Source organism: Stegodyphus dumicola, chromosome 9 (assembly GCF_044657685.1).
Source record: "Stegodyphus dumicola isolate Sdum_Otavi_A_Nest chromosome 9, ASM4465768v1".
NCBI lineage: Eukaryota > Metazoa > Arthropoda > Arachnida > Araneae > Eresidae > Stegodyphus > Stegodyphus dumicola.
The window spans coordinates 5930997-5947952 of record NC_140776.1 but is presented as its reverse complement, the minus strand read 5'-3'; the positions used below and the strand labels follow the sequence as shown (position 1 = coordinate 5947952).

General features: G+C 31.6%; 1 long non-coding RNA gene across 1 annotated transcript in view; it reads right to left on the bottom strand.

Annotated features, from left to right (window-relative positions):
* Positions 1 to 769: 769 nt before the first annotated feature.
* LOC146995292 (uncharacterized) overlaps positions 770 to 16956 on the bottom strand; it is a 61589-nt gene continuing 45402 nt past the window's right edge. The window contains exons 2-3 of the long non-coding RNA XR_015043192.1: positions 2877 to 3018; positions 770 to 1580 (exon numbers count right to left, since the gene is read on the bottom strand). This is a non-coding gene — a long non-coding RNA (uncharacterized LOC146995292). The remainder of the gene's footprint in view (positions 1581 to 2876; positions 3019 to 16956) is intronic.

Here is a 16956-nt window from a genome sequence, read left to right as displayed (position 1 = left end):
TAAAGCTTTCAGTGGGCTTGATGAAAATATGCGCGCCATATTCTCGGACATTTTCTTCTTTTCTGGTACATCTAAAAATCGGGTGTGCGTCTTATTCGAAGGCGCGTGGTATTCCTGAACATACGATATGTATTTTTTAAATTTTAGAAAGGAGGAGAAATGATGTTCTAGCAGTGGTGAAAAGGGTGCATGGAGATAAAAAGATTGAGAACCACTATATAAATACCATTTACTTATTCCCTCATCAGATACTCCACGAACTATCGTTTTAACATATTTATCGTCTGTAAATTACTTCTCGGCGCAGCTATTCTCCGAAGGATTGTTCGAAAAAAATTGTGATGGAGTTCTTATGAATTATTTGCCTTGTATTTCTTTTCGGACTAAAAAATCTGGCTACACAGTAATGCAGGAATAATTCTCACGTGGCGCTGAGCTCCTTGTCCGTGGTCTTAACATTATTCCGAGATGCTATTTCGTTTCAAGTTGCAATGCATTTCCTTTTGTTTTAATTCTGTTACTACTTTTTTTTTTTAGTTTCAGAATTATTTACATTCGTATTACAAGGAATATGGAGGGAGAAGATACGGACAAAACTAACAAAGAGTTAGTGAAGAATTTCATCGAGATTTATGATACTTCATAATTAAGCATTTTCCTCTGCGCAAAACTGAAACAAGACAGCCAGAAAATTTGTATATTCAATTTAGACAAAACTCAGTCAAAAAGTAAAGGACAATGCACAAATTGTTTGGCTAAAAAGTAGATTTTTAATGTAATATATTAGTAGTGAAAAAAATAAATGCTATTTATTTACAGCATATTTTTTTCCCTGGGTAATTCTTTTCTTGCATTCATCGTTTCTTATTATATTTCATCGAAACACGAAAGATCAAGGTTATACTACACATCAAAAGAAAAAAAATGACATTGATTATAAACGAGTTAAACTTATTTCGTAGGAAACTCAAAAAATTTCCTTGATTTAGCACTACTTTGTCGTTATAGTGAAAATATAGTTTAAAAAATAAGTGAAATATCAGCTATTTAAATATTTTGTTTTTGATTCAGAGATAAGTTGAAAAAAAAAAGGTTATAAAAGAGCTTTTTCTTGTATTTTAAGTTCTTCTTTTTGTGTATTATTACACATTTCTTTTTTAGAATTTTAAGCTTAGTACTATATTCCAATTATATATTTGCAGTCCAAAGGAGAAGTCTTTTTTGTAAAGATCGATTTTTTCCCCTTCGGAATCGCTAAAGTTCTTCATTAACATTGTAATTAAGCAAATTCGTAAATTTATCTTATTTTCATACTCATGTCAGAGAGATCGTTATTATACTTTTATAGTTTTTGTAAGCAAGGTATTTGCTTGTTCCAGAAAATATGTAATGAAATTTTATCCTTTTCTATTTGTTTGTAATTTCACACTTTTTGCATGCCTTCGTAATGCAATGGTTAGCACACTCCACGCGTATTCGAGAGGTCCAGGTTCGAGTCCCAGCGAGGAGAGCACTGCTCGTTTTTCACATCTTTTGCTTCGAAAAGAACCTAATCTCTTTACAATGTCTTTAAAATGGCACTAAAAAAGAAAGAAAAAGATACTTATTAATTGGTTGCGAAATTACTTTATATTTTGTACAATATAACGAGACCTACCTGTAAAATGTTTTAATGGTTGTGAATAACAACGTGAATACGGTACAGGTGAAAATATTTTCTTATTATTCAAGATCTATAAATTATTTTAATGTAACATAAAAACATAAATATGCTACAGGCGAAACTATTTCTTTATTCAAGATCTATAAATTGAGAATTTATATTTTTACGATTGCTAAGGGTAGGACAATTGAACGTAAATCATTTCATGTCTAGGCTAAAGTCTCTTCCCTACCTAGTTCTATAACAGAAATATCTCTTTCTTAGACAACTGTATTTTTAGCGAAAGGGAAACACACTGACTTCTTCTGCTCGTGTCCATTAATACAAGCATATTACAGTGTTAGACCAACTGCTGAAGAACATGAGTTCTGATGGCGTTCGGTAAACATTCTGAAATTTCATCATAAGATCTACGAAATTGTCGAGTATAAGATAAACTTAAGGTATCTGCAATGCATTCTCAACTGAAAACACTTTCAATCGAAGGTATTTGATGAGCACTCTGGATCAAAGGTATTTAATAAACACTAAAATTTATAGTTAAGCTCAACAAAATCATTCAGAATAAGGCCAATATATATGCGACTAGTATTATCATGCTGACTTTGCATTAGTGTACATACATACCAAAAGTAATACTGACATGTAAAACCTTTGGTAATGCAGCACGGAGACTGCAGACCAGTGCTCTCAAACTCAGACTGCATGCAGGCCGAACACACGATATGAAAGCTGAGGGGCAATTTTTTGTTTTAACAAAATGAAAAATTTTATAAAAAACATTTAATAAATTTCAAATTTTGTTTACTAAATATTTATCAAAACATACATAAACAATAAAAATAATATCGCAAAGGAAAAAATCAAATTTATATTTATTTACAATCTGAAATCTAAAGTTTGATGCCTGAAAGACATTTTTGTTGGTTGCACATTGTAATCCAAATATATTGACAGCTAAGTATTAAATTCTTATACTAACATTTCTTTCAAACAATTCTAAAACGTTTAATTAATCATATGACTTACTTTAATATAAATTTGAAAAAAAAATCTAAAATAGGGAAGCCTTTTAAGGTTTCAGAAAAAATATATTTAGTGAGACAAAACTTGAAAATAAACAATTGCAGCTTAGTCTTTTTGTTTTATATGTTAAATTTTTCTTGCATGCATAAATAAAAACACATGTTTACATAAAAATAACTATGAATACCTTTATTTCTTTCTTACTTTAGCTTCATACTTGATGGCATTTCTTTTCTGATAAAGTTTGTAACCTTGGAAAGAAATTATCTTCATCACGGATTGTAGATGCTCATCCGTCAATCGGGATCTTTTCATATATTAATTTTCACCTGTGAAAAAAAAGTGGTGTTCACATATAAATGTACTTCCAAACAAAAAGATTATTCTTAGGATGAAAATTCGTAAAAATAAAATAAAATCTGTATCTTCAAATCTCTGAGTAAGATTTATATCATTTTATTTATTATTACTTTGACAGAAATGAAAATAATATTAAGTCGGACTTCAAAGCTCTTAAAATCCTTGAAATACCGTATTTGCAAGAAATACGTAATTAAAATATCTTCGCATCCTTGAAATACCGTATTTGCAAGAAATACATAATTAAAATATCTTCGCGGGTCTCATAAAATTGCTTTGGGGGCCGCGAGTCCATGCGGTAAAGTAGTCGGTGTCCCGACTTATGCCTGTCCTGTCATCTTTTAATACTCTATAAATAAATGTCTTGTGGAGGGAAAAAGCATTTATTCTAAATTTAATAATTATTGTTTAATATCTTTCAGGCAAGCATCCATATTCATAGCTAATCATATTGTGAAATGCGCATTTAAATTTAAGGTTTAAGAGCGCTTTAATGAAATTCGAAGCCACTAGATCGCAGGACCGACTTTGTAAATTTTAACTCTGAGGAAATTGAATCCGTTAAGTTTCTTCAATATCCGTTTTTGACTTCCTTGTGTTATTTGCGCAAATCACTTCAAAAATTTAAATTATATTTATTTCGAATAACGGAGAAGTTAGCTGATTTCTGACAGAACTCTTATTTTAAATTAAAATACTAACTGCAGTCTCGAAAATGAGACATTTTAAGCAATCAACAAAAATAAATGATTTTTTGGAGCTTATATGATAAAAGATTTTTCGATCTGCTTCGAAACTGCTCGTTGAAAGCGAAATTGTTTAAAAACTTTAGAAAAGTTTCTGTTTATTCTGAAAGCGAAATTGTTTAAAAACTTTAGAAAAGTTTCTGTTTATTCTGAAAGCGAAATTGTTTAAAAACTTTAGAAAATTATATATATATTCCGTGGTCAGATATCAAGCTAATCATATGCAATTTTGTTTAAAAATAATAATTAGAATCTCAGTTTACACTTTTAAGGCCTTCTGCTATCTATAATACTCATCAACTCAATTTATACTCTTTAGTAATATACAGTGAACTGCGATAATGAATTGTGGCATTTTAAGACACTTGTTATTTAGAGATTTGGAATTTCTATAGGAGTTATATGACTACAAGTAATCTGAGCTTGATGTGAATCTTACAGATTATGAATACGTAAAGGAAGATCTCTATTTTGGAGTTAAAAAAAGTAAACACTTTTCTTTCTTAGTTTATTATTTTTTATTGAAACTATCGTTATTTTCTCTCTGAAAAGTTAAGATTTAATCGAATTATTGAAACAAAATTTGATTGTAAAAGCATTTCGATTTTACGATATTTTACAATATTCGATACTCTTGTAATAAAAATCTCTATATTTCGTTTAGCTGTCTTCTTAATCGGTATTTTGAAGTATAGAGGAGGCTGCTAAAATAATGTACAGAAAATCGTCAGTAAAAGGATCTAAAATAATTGGTATTGCTTTCAAATGCGTTATTTTAAGCACAATTGAATAAAGTTTTGGATAGATTCTATTTTTTAAACATTTCATTTGAAAAGTCTTCCATTCAAGATAGGTTTACAATATTACTTTGAAAAATAAATTTATTTCTATATTTTCTCAACAAAATTCCTCGCAAACGTCTCTGAGAGAAGTGAATTAATAATAAGTGCTGATAAGTCACTGAAAATTCAAGATTCTCTAAAATTTACAACTTGATGAAACGAAGTAAAATTTAAATAAAACTACTATTACGTTAGTTAAAAATGCCTAATCAGTTCCAAAAAATTCATAAAATAAACGTTTTCTACATATTAGTCACTAACTATTTAAATAGTATGCTTAAAGTTTGTTTATTCGTGCTTCCAATTAAATTTTCTCATTGATCTGTTTTTAAAAATTGAGTAGTATTCTAATGCAAATAAGTGTATTACAGTTTTTACCACAAGAATATGTTAAATCTGGCAGAATGTATGTTTCGGAGCAGAGAAAAAATATTAAAGCAACTTGATATTTCAAAATAGGAAAATTTCAGTTTTAACGTGGCGTTGATTACAAGTGAAAATTTCTGCACATTTTAAAGATCTGTGGTGTATCTTGAGGTAATTGCTCTCATTGAACAAGATCTTTATCAAACTCAAAACGTTTTGGGTATATCTCATTGCGTATAATTATTCAATTTGCAGTCAGTGACATTTATAAATTTAGTATTTTATTATTTAAAAATAAGATAAGTTCTTCTCATTGATTTGGGGTAGACTAGATTATTTTATTGTAACAAAATACACTAGGACTATCTATTTACTCTAAGGGCTGTTTTCTTGGAGGAGTTCCTAAGAAAACGTTTTCTGCATTTGCATTATTTTACACATGAGTTAAAATATGAATATCTTACGCAGTTAGTCTTTTATGGCCTAAGCGAACTATGGAGCTCAAGGCGAGTTACCAGGGTCTATTGGCTTTAGCCATGCAATCACTGGTCGAAATTACAGCTCTTTAAAAATAATGTGCTGATTTATTAATTAATAAGTTTGCATAAATAAGTTTGCGTCTAGTGTTAAAAAATTTCTAAATTACAAGTTTCCTCTTTATAATAATAATCTTTAAAAATAATTTTACTGATCTGCATATATATTTTTCTCTCATGATTTGACAGCTTCTGTTTTGGCAGTAAGCTAATTCTGGCAGCAAAGAAACGTAATAATGGAAATAAATTACTTACATGCAATGTAGTAACATTTTAGGATTTCTCATTTATTTTCATGTTCTTAGGATTTACCAATTGTCTTTCAGACTGTCATTTTTAATGGCAAATAACATTCTTTGATCATTCCTGTTTGTTTGAAATGCGTTTAAACTAAATAAGGGCACCACAGATTTACTTTCAGTTGTCTTAAATTTGATTTACAAACTCTACTTCTTTTAAACAGCAGGAAATTTATTCGTCAAAAATAAACACTTTATACATTGGATTCGTTGTTTTTATTTGCAGCTTTTCTAAGATTTACCGTTTTTCAGTTTCACCTTCACTCATTTACAAACATTAATTACGAAAGTTAAGATATTTTTATACAATCAGCCGCTTTTCTTTGTGCGTGTATGTACGTAATTTTGATTAGCCTAACTTCATGTAGATTGATGTTTCAATTTACAATGAGAAGAAGTAAAATATTACTAGATAGACTAATTTAAACATTGCTCATAAGTAAAAAATTTCAGTCCAGAGCAGATAATGTATTGCTATCAAAAAATTATATTTATTGTATATCTATTATTATTTCTAGTCTTAAATCCATGCAATCTGTATTTAGGGATGTTAAGTTTACGTCGAACTCTTACGTTCGTTTATGTAATAATTACCTGGAAGTTTTAAAAAAAAGGAAAGAAGAGCTAACAGAAGTATTTTAAGCAATGCAAATTCACCAAGGCAGATAAACTAACAGTATTGCTTTTGGCTTGATTCTGTATCAGCTCTGTATTTCACTGTGGTAGTCATTACAATTACAATACACAATTTGTGTTAATTGGTAGCCATTTAGTAACGAATTGTGAACTCAGAGATTCACAACAGCAATCCTACAGTTAACCATTTGCAACTAATTATTTCCTCGCAAACTAGTCTGGTGGCTACTATTAAACAAATGGCAATGAATAGGTAGTCACCCATCGCTTCGATTGCCTGCATTATACATTTCGAAGAATAAAGATTTAATGTTTCACGTAACTTTAAATGCTTAAGTTTCTTGTGCTATATTTTACCAATAACTGAAACTGCAGTTTAGATGAATATGTCACTGATTTCGATAGTCATTAATATTAGTTTTATGATAATTTGAATTAGGATTTAAACTGAAGCAAGGTTTGAGAAATTAGACGAAGTTTACTAACATTTTTTTTTGTTTTCAGTCGCGTTTTATATCTCCTGCTGTAGCTCTGCATGTCAAATACTATTTCAGGAACAGAAAGTGAACCACACTTATTCATTAAACTGGAATGTGCTATTGGAGCTAATAATGCATCTCATAAGATGTAATCGAAGTGCACTACACTGACGTTTAAAGTTCGAAGCGGGTCTGCCAGTGGCCGAGCGGTAAAAAGCCCCTGAACACTGGTAGTTCTGTCTTGTCGGGTCCCGTCGAACGAGCAGTCTTGCATGGGCGATTGCGCGATTTCGTGGTTTTCTCCATGTGCATAGTGGATAAGAGTCAGTTTCCCTTAAACAGGCCTTCATGGGGCATAGCTCCATTTCTGTGCTCAGCCTAATGGCGTAGCACGTAATAAATAAATAAATAAATAAATTAAAAAAATAAAATCTGAAAGCTTTCAGATTTCATATTACGCCTAAATAAAGGAATTACGCCTTTATTTATTAACTATAATGTTCTTCGCACTTAGCTACTGAAAGAGTTTTCCCCCAAAAGAAAGAAAAAACTTTTTATGATTCCAGAAATGTTACGGTTTTGCATAACAAGTCTTTCTCTTGATAAGAAAATTAATTTTAGGTATAGAAAAAGTACAGTTTGCTTTAAATGTAGGAGTTCTGTGGCAGATAAGCAGTGAGTTAAATGCTCTGCAGAGACTCACTGCTCATCCGTTAAAATACTTAAATACGCCACGTGACCCAAAATCTAAGCCTTATGATTGGCCCATAAATCTTAGTCTAAGAGTATTAGTCAGGGGCTCAAAACAGTTCTTTCTAGAGCTTAAAAACTAATTTTCCGGTCACATTGTTCGACTTTAGTCGAGAAATCTTTCAACAGTAAACAATATTTTCTATACTTAATAGCAATTCTAAATTATTCGAGAAAACAAAATAAACTACCTAAATAAAAGATAAAGTTTTACTATCTAAACTTGTCATTTCTTAAATTATTTCTTTTGTCGAATAAGTGCTTCGATTTTCAATATTTGTGACACAATAAAAGAAAGAAACTAAATTATTTAGTTACAATATCAATTTCCGTTTAAATTATTTATATTCAACATTAATTTCAAATCAAAAAGGGATTGCAGGAAACAGGACACTATCACCGTTATGACATATTTAACTGTTAATCGTAATTAGATCATCATCATGAAACGAACAAAACAGTAAAAAAAAAAAGATAAAGGAACTACGTGAAATAATGAAAGTCTATAAATATATTAGATACATAGTATTCACATTTGTCATCACCGGTTCTGTGGCTTTCTAGCTTGCACTGTCATAAATCCTTCTATCTCTTATTTTAGGGGAAAACGTTACATTATTAAGAATTCAATTTCTTAGTTTCTTAAGTTATGGCCTCAATCTATTTTGAAATTTTTAACTCAGGTACAGAAGGGATAGTGCACTATGAACAGGCACCCTGGTGTCTAACACCTTTACTACTCACTGAAATATATTAGAGTTTTCTAACTTCCTCAAATTCAGATTTTTTTAAAATTGCAATCTAAGCACCTTTGGTGTTAGTCAGTTAATAATTATTGAGTTCATTTAAACGTTTCTAATTTCGTCTCATGTTAGTTGTACTGCAGTAGATGCTCACACAAAAGTTGACAAAATTGAAATTTGCCATACAGTTTCTAATTGAAGAATTGCTTTATATTCGTTAGTCAAAAATAATTTTTTTTGTAGAATTAACGGTTATTATGACTTAAATAATTTTTCAGAATCTTTCTGTAAACTCAAAAATGTGTTTCCTCCAGAATTCTCTTATTGTTCTTTTTAATGTTGAATTAGTAACTGCTAATATTCAGATGAAATAATTAAAAAAATCTTTGAATTAGACCACGAGTGTTAAATTTGTAAAAATTGTGAAAAATGTAAAAATTGAATGATTTATATTTCTTACCAGAATTTCTAGAAATCTAGTTCTCATTGCCTTTTAAAATAAAAATTAGTTCCAAACTGAAGGATTAACAACAAGAAACGTTAGGCCAAAGTTTACTAAGATTTACATTTACTGTTGCTTAAAAAAACCCAATTCTCCTGTTTCGGTTTCACTTTGTAGACGACACATTTTCTGACCGTCACATTTTTTGATGACAAGAAAGTTAATAAATATTTTAGAACTATGAATTCAGTCAATATTGCTATTTTAATCTCGCTCCTGAAACGGAATACCTCTTTCCTTCATTTGTTTGACATTCTGTAATTCTCGATGAATTTAATTGCTTCAGTTTATCTAATTTAACAGTTTTCTGTTAACCGTTCTCTTCATGGTAACTATTATTCCACTCAGTTAAAAAAAAAAAAAAAAGATTTTCTTTACTTTTTTTTTTTTGTTTTTATGCTCTTAACGATTGTTCTTCACAGTTTACGTTTGCTCAGGAACTGAATTATTTAATTCAGTTTGCTAAGGAACGTGATTAAGCCATAGCTTTTGTCATTAATAGAATTTCCTCTCCTTTTGTTAATGATAGAGCATACAAACGAGTATTCTTATTACCATTCCAGATGACCTTTTTCATTAAAAAAAGTCGCAACATTCTTATATCTTCATTCCTTCTTTTACGAATAGTTATAAAGTTTTCCATACTTATGTTCAACCCTATAAATTCCACGCTAATTTTTCTTGGATGAATACAGTGCTTGATTTTTTAATTTAAATACCCTATATGGGATTTAAATTCCTGAGGAGTTTATAATATCTTTTGTCAATTTGTTATTTATATCGATCAAACTAAATGAGCCTTGATAAAAATATAGTTCTTTAAAGAGATGAGTAGATAAAAGGAGTAGTTTTATAAAGAATTGAAAAGAATTACAGAAATATATTATTAGAGACCTAATAAGCTAATAACTGTTTTTATTTATTTAAATCTTGTCAAACTAAGACGGAATCAAAAATTCTCATTAAGGAAACTGAATGATATGTCAGGAGGGAAGGAGTTAATGAAATTTCCACTGTTAATAATTGTTGGTTTCTTAATCAGGTACTATATTATTTTTTTCTCAGTAAAATTCAGTAATTATACAGAAAACAGTAAAATTATACAGAAAACATCTGTTGCCAGCGAATTACAAAAAAAAAAAAAAAAAAAAAAAAAAAAAAATCTATGTCAAATTGCCGTTTAGAAATGCATAACAGAATTTGTATTTAAATGTAATCCCCAAATACAATTAAAATCGACTCAGTATTAAAATGCAAGAATTTCTTTGTAACTAACATTTCATTAATTATCCAAATAAAATTTACCAGTTTGATAACAAAACATTCTGAGCACTGAATTTGATTTGACACCGAGAAATTATAAATCTCTGTCTTGAAGTTTTATGTGAGGATATTAAGAAAAATTAAATATGTTGTTTATAGTCGAAGGGATATAACTTAAGATGTAATTCTTGACAATGGCTTCCGCCTTGGAGGCTATTTCCTCCCATGGATATAGAAATTTATAATTATTATATTACTAGGGTTGATGCATAAATTAATGTTGTTTTATGTCAGGATTTGGTTTGGCAGGATAGTAGTGAGAGTACAGGTAGACATTTATATATCAAAATGTAGCGAGATACTATACATCTAATTCACATAAATTTATGTGGTAAATAGGACATAATTTTTCAAGTCGTTAATTATGGAGTTTCAAGTAGAAATATCTTTATATTTTCAATGGTTTCCCTCCTGTGTGGTATTATTCTCATTTGCAGAAATTCCTCTATAAATTAGCATCATACAAGAAAAAATTTTCATCCTCTAACGATATGTAATATGTATCAGAAATGGTTTCTGCAGATGAGAGATTCGGGATGACGATTGAACATATGACAATATACTGATTATTGCTATTTGCAAGGACACTGAAAGCATTAAAAACTCTGATTTTGGATATTTTCTGTTTGTTACAGATGTAGCACAAGTAGGAAAATTTGTGATTGGCTTAAAGATTATCCATATCACTTAAATTATTCAAGTGATCCTTTCTAAAATGAGTCAGAAAATTGTAATAAATAGACTCCCAATATTAAATTTTCCATCACATAATTAGTCAAAACCTTTCCGATGCTTGGAGTAACAGCATCTTACACACAACAAAAATCTATCGTCTAGACCTTGGAATCTTATGATTCCTGCTAGAGAAATATTGGAAACTGAGTTTGTTATCTCTTATGATTAGTATATTTTGGATACAAATGTTTTTAGGCAACATCACTACTAATATATTCTAAAAAAATATTATGAAATAAAAGGTAGGAATTTATGCTTTAACCCTATACTGTATAAATAATTTAACTAAAACATAGCTTTCTTAATGAGAATTTAATATCACGAAAAATATTTTTTCTAAGTATCCAGTTATCTATTATGCAGTCTGTTTTCCTTCTGCTATAGGCAATTATAAAAAAATCATTTTGTTTAGAAACTGTTGTAAGATAAAATATGCCATTACTATTTTCTGGTTTGCATTTTTTTATGTATTTTGCTGCTGGTTTGAAAACATTATTTTGACTTCAAGAAAACTAAACTAAAGCTAGCTTAGAAATTAGAGAAATAAATAAGGTGAGATTGAAAAAAAAAAAAAAAAAGACAAATGGGTGTTATTTGCTCTGTACCAAAATAAAAAATAATAACAGAAAAACGTAATTGGTTAGAATAGAATAAATATATGAGATGAATGCAAAGTAAAAGCCTTCTTTTGAAATCCTAATGGTCTTTTCTAAGCGAATATGAAAATTAAAACATCTTACACTTCTTCAAACGGCGTTCCAATATATGAAGGATTAATGTGTTTTATTTGCACTGCAATCAAGGATATGAAAATTTATGCTCACCAAGACTTTTAAAATGTTTTTTTTTTGTAATACGTTAATATCTCAAGGAGGCAGAGAAATAACAAAACTATTTTAAAAAGAAATTTTTATTTTACGTTTTTTAATTGTATTAACTTGCATTTTTCAGTGAAATATTTTAGTCAAAAGGAAAGTTATTTAAAAATAAGGCATAGTAAAAATTGGCGTTGAAAGCTACGAAAATTTACCGTCGTCAGGCAAGAGCTCCTATGTGACAGTAGTAAAGCATTTCGCTCAGACGGATTAGACTCAGTTTCTGGCCTTGGAAGACACTTTGCTTTTCAAGGACGCCGGACTCTTGCAGCACACTTCCATTCAGTACCCACAGATGTCATCACTAACTAGCCGCAGCTAAAGCACTCAAAGCATTCAATAACGAGTGTCAATCAACAGCTGCTGTCACGTTTTGCCCCTAATATCATGAATTTTCTTGAATATACATTATGCAAGATAACTAGATGGTTGTTTGAGTATCGCAAAGAGCTGAGAGACGCCTTTATGGAGGATGTTCTAAGGTTTAATTCAACCGATTTTAATTCAACCAGTGGCTCGCGGGCCACGAGAGGCATTAATTGAACCTTCAGCGGGCCACGAAGGCATTCTAGTGGCCCCCCATTCCAATTTGAAGAATTAAAAAAATGCTTCGTAAAATTGCAAAAAAAAAAAAAAAAAAAAAAAAAAAAAAAAAAATCATTTTCTCTTATTCTTATTTAAAACATTTTATTGACGTGCCTGATATTATTTAAGATAAAAATTTTCTAAAAATGACGAGTTTTTCAAAAATTTTACTTTATTTTATGTAATTTTAAAAATTAAAATTTGACTACGCATCTAATCTCAATTCCATAAAAAGGGTAGATTCTTATCTCTGTTGTAAAAGTGGTTAATTTCATTCGGTCTAAATGACTTAAACACAGGCAATTTCAATAGTTCTTAAGTGATTTGGATTGTGTATAACGCGGAAGTACGTTGGAAGTACGCGGAGCCGAGGAAAGATGTTTCAGCGCCTCTTTTCTTTGAACAGCGAAGTTCAACAATTCATGCAATCTAAAGAGAAATGTATTCACGAGTTGAGTGATGAGAAATAATTGAAAGACTTTGCATTTCTTGTCGATATTACAGGTCATTGTAATGATATGAACTACCGTTTACTAGGGAAAGATAAGATCTACTTGTTCATAATCTTTCTTACTTTGTGAGAGCTTTTGAGACAAAATTAATCCTGTGGGAAAGTCAGTTGCTAAAGAAGAATTCCACTCACTTTCCAAAACTGATAGTGTCTGAAGAAGTCTATAACGTGGAATTCAGATAATTACGTATAATGCATTTAAAAGTTGAAAGAGGAATTTAAAAGCAGGTTTTCCGATGTTCATGAGAATGTCGTCATTTTCAGTAGACGTTGGAAGTGTTCCATCTGAACTTCAACTAGAATTTGTAGATTTACAGTGCGACTCTGCAGTAAAATGCAAGTTTCTTGAAAATCCTACATTAATTGATTTTTATTCGAAGTACGTAATTAAAGACAAGTATCGAGGAATTCGTAAACATGCACTCTTCATGTTTTCTAATTTTGGCAGTACCTACATATGTGAACAACGTTTTAGTAAAATGAAAATCCTAAAATCACAAGAATACGGCTGACAGACATACATTTGGAGGAAACTTTACGAATTGAAACCACACAGATTAAACCAAATATTGAAGCTTTAATCAAGCAAAACCAATGTCAAATTTCACGTTAAAACTAAAGTAATTACCATTTCCCGGCCGTAATGTAAGATCTTTTTATTGTAAATGCATTTTGTAACATGATTTTGTACAATCATCTTTACACTTTTTTTTCCATAGTTAAAAATGTTGCAATCGATTCTAATTCGATTTCCATTTAACGTTTTGGAACCAATGTATATATACAGGATGTCCATAATTAAACTTGAAATTTGAGAGCAGTCTGCAGCAGAACTTCATGAAAATTGGGTTATGGCAGAATGAAATGATGGGAAATTTATCGAGGAATAAAAAACAACGAGTTTCAAAATCCATCACTAGATGGCGCTGTGCAATATGAACTATTGGCATATGGAAATGTCGTAAGTATAGTAATCCTGTGCGCGCATAAGAACCCTAATAAAGATGCGAGAGGCTAAACGCAGTCATATTTATATGCGTGCATGAAGTTTTGATGAATTAATTTGTATTTCATGTTTTATTTGTCATGACTTGTCCTTGTTCCTCCTTAGTGTAACGCATACACGCAGCTCAGCTTCACTTTCTCACCGCTCCGTGTAATCTTTTTCCACTTGTTCGCTTTTTCGCCTTGTCTTGTCCTGTGATACATGGTCACCTCCCTTTCTCTCTCGCCGGTGACTTTTAATTTACTCACTCGGACTCTACTACTTGCACAGTCGCCATGTTCCCTCTGGGCCTTTTCTCATGAGCCGGAAACGTCGCGCTTCGCGCGATATAGCGGAAATACTTGTAAGGATACGGATACCGCTGTCATACTCGTTTCCAAATCAAGGAAGATGACGTTGACTCTCCAGGAACGTGCTTTACTGGTGAAATTGTTTTACCAAAACGGAGACTCTGCTACTGAAGCTTTGTGTAAATTTCGATCCTTGAAGCGGTTACGGAAAGGTCCACTCACTAGTCAAGGACTAATAAACATGGTTAGGAAATCTGAAGTAACAGGAACATTGGTGATTCAGCCAGGAAGAGGACGAAAGTGTGTACCATCACAGGTAGTGATGATGTAGCGACGCAAGTGAAAGAAGCCAGATCGCAAAACACCGGCAGTGTTATGTATTAAACGTTATATATATATTTTTTTTAAGCTTAAGTTGTTTTGCTTATTTCAGTTTTGATTTGTAATTGAAGTTCTAATTTTTTTGTTGTTTAAAGTGGGTTGTAAGTTTAAATTGTAACTTTTGTAAACTTTAAGTTTTGGTTAGGTTGCTTTTAAAAGTTCTGAGTTGAAGTTGTTTAATTTTAATTTGAGTTTAGGGACTTAGATTTTTGTTTTTGTTCTAGTTGTTTTGACCCTTAAGGTTGTTTAACTTTTAACTTTAATTTTTTTTATTTTAAAACTTTGTTGTTGCACCTTTGTGTGTTAATTTTTTTTTTCCTTAACTTTGAGTAATTTAATTGGTATCCCTCTTTCTTTTAACGTTAAACGAATACATACTTTCTGACTGGCGGTAGAAGAAAAATAATTTGATTCTATTTGTATTTCGTTTGGATAAATTGTGTTTAGTCTCAATTGGTGGCTGAGGAAACAATTATTACAGTGCTGACATTTTTATTATGTATTATAATGTGTAATTAGTAGCTTCATTTTTTTTTAATTTACCAAAGTCATTTTGTATTAACTTAGTTCAGAAATTTTCACCCCTTGCCCTCTTTCCTTCAGCGGGAATTCTTGTCAGCAGTTGTACTGCACCCAAAATTCCTTTCTGCTAAGCGTTCCACCATGGGTGGGGGGCGAAAGTGCTTGATAGTTTTACCATCTGGGTTTCACGAAAAAGGGACCCTGTTTTACTGGACCAGGCTAGCAGGGTGATGTTCTACAGCATACTTATGATGGGGGAAAATATACGTTGAGACAGAAGATCTGCATTATCGACTGGGACCCTGGAGCGAGGCTAGTTTCTTCCCCCTTGTTTCCGCCTGCAGTTGTGATGACACATTGGTGTGCCCTTGGAAGTTGAACGATGTAATGGATTGAATGGCGAGAAACGGCTCCTTTTGGTAGTCGGGAAACCCTTTTCCCGTGAAGATCCAGAGTGTGGGTTGCCTTTTTTGGCTTCCTGCTAGTCACCATCTACGCCAAGTTTTCAAAAAACGCGCCAGCTACTAAAACGGCTGCGCAGTGTTTTTCGAGAGGCTTTTTTTCGGGAGACGGGGACAGTGACGGAGACGACAGAAGAGAGACGGAAAAAAAATGAAATTTCACGAGAACTTATAAGATGTCAACTTGGACGAGCAGCTCGGAGGTGAGCCTCATCTTTGACGTAGCAACGTAAATTAACCAACACCGGAGAGAGGCTGCAACACCTATATTTCTAAAATCCAAAAATTTACGCTGTCATGATGGCCTGTGGAGGGAAGACCTGAGCACCTGCTGGTTGGAAGCAGTAATAGGAGGGAAGCCTGGCCTCCGAACCAATAGCTTGGTTGAGTCTCGTCAATCTAACCCCTTTTGTTTTCTCATTTCAGATCCTATCCCAAGTTTTCCTTGAGTAATAATGTTCGATAACAAAACTCAAATGTAATGATGGATCCCAAATATGTAAAAGAAGGGTATGTCATCCTTTTCTGTTGTTTCAAATTAGTTCATTAATTGAACCAGCCACCACGTTTTATTGTAATGTTTAGTGAGGTCATGACTCTTTTTATGTTTTGCAATCATAATATATTCCTACCTTAAATAAACGTAAGTTGATTTTATTATCCTGTTTGTATTATTGTAATTATCTTTTACACTGGACCTTAAACATAGAATGGGTTTTGTTTAACACAACGCAACATCTTGGAATTTAAAATTGTTTACTTATCTTGCATTTATGTTTCACTATGACTGCTCACAATACTTAGTATGTTATTGTTACATTATTGATTGATATGTTCAGTTAAGTGTCTTATACACACAGTTACCTACCGCATAACACAGAATGAACTTTTGCTCTAGATGTTTCACAGATATGGTGTTCATTGTAATTATTAAGTATGAATTTATGTTGTTTATATAACAGCAGCACTAGTGTTCGGCATATTGCAGCATCTGTTGGCCAACCTCACTCCACGGTTCATACGATTCTTGAAAAGGTCTTACGCTACTATCCCTATAAACTGTCGCTAGTGCAGCAGCTCTTACCAGCTGATCTGAATAGTCGACAAACTTTTGCGTTGCGGTTTCTTGCGTGAGTTTAGCTCCAGGATGCATGGCCGTAGAACATTTTGTGGACCGACGAGGCCCACTTTCATATGGAAGGTGCGGTTAACACACTATTGCCGTATTTGGGCTGCTACAAACCCACATCAATTCCTAAAAATTTCATTACACTCTTCACATGTAACGGTTTGGTACGGCTTTACTGCCAACTCCATTG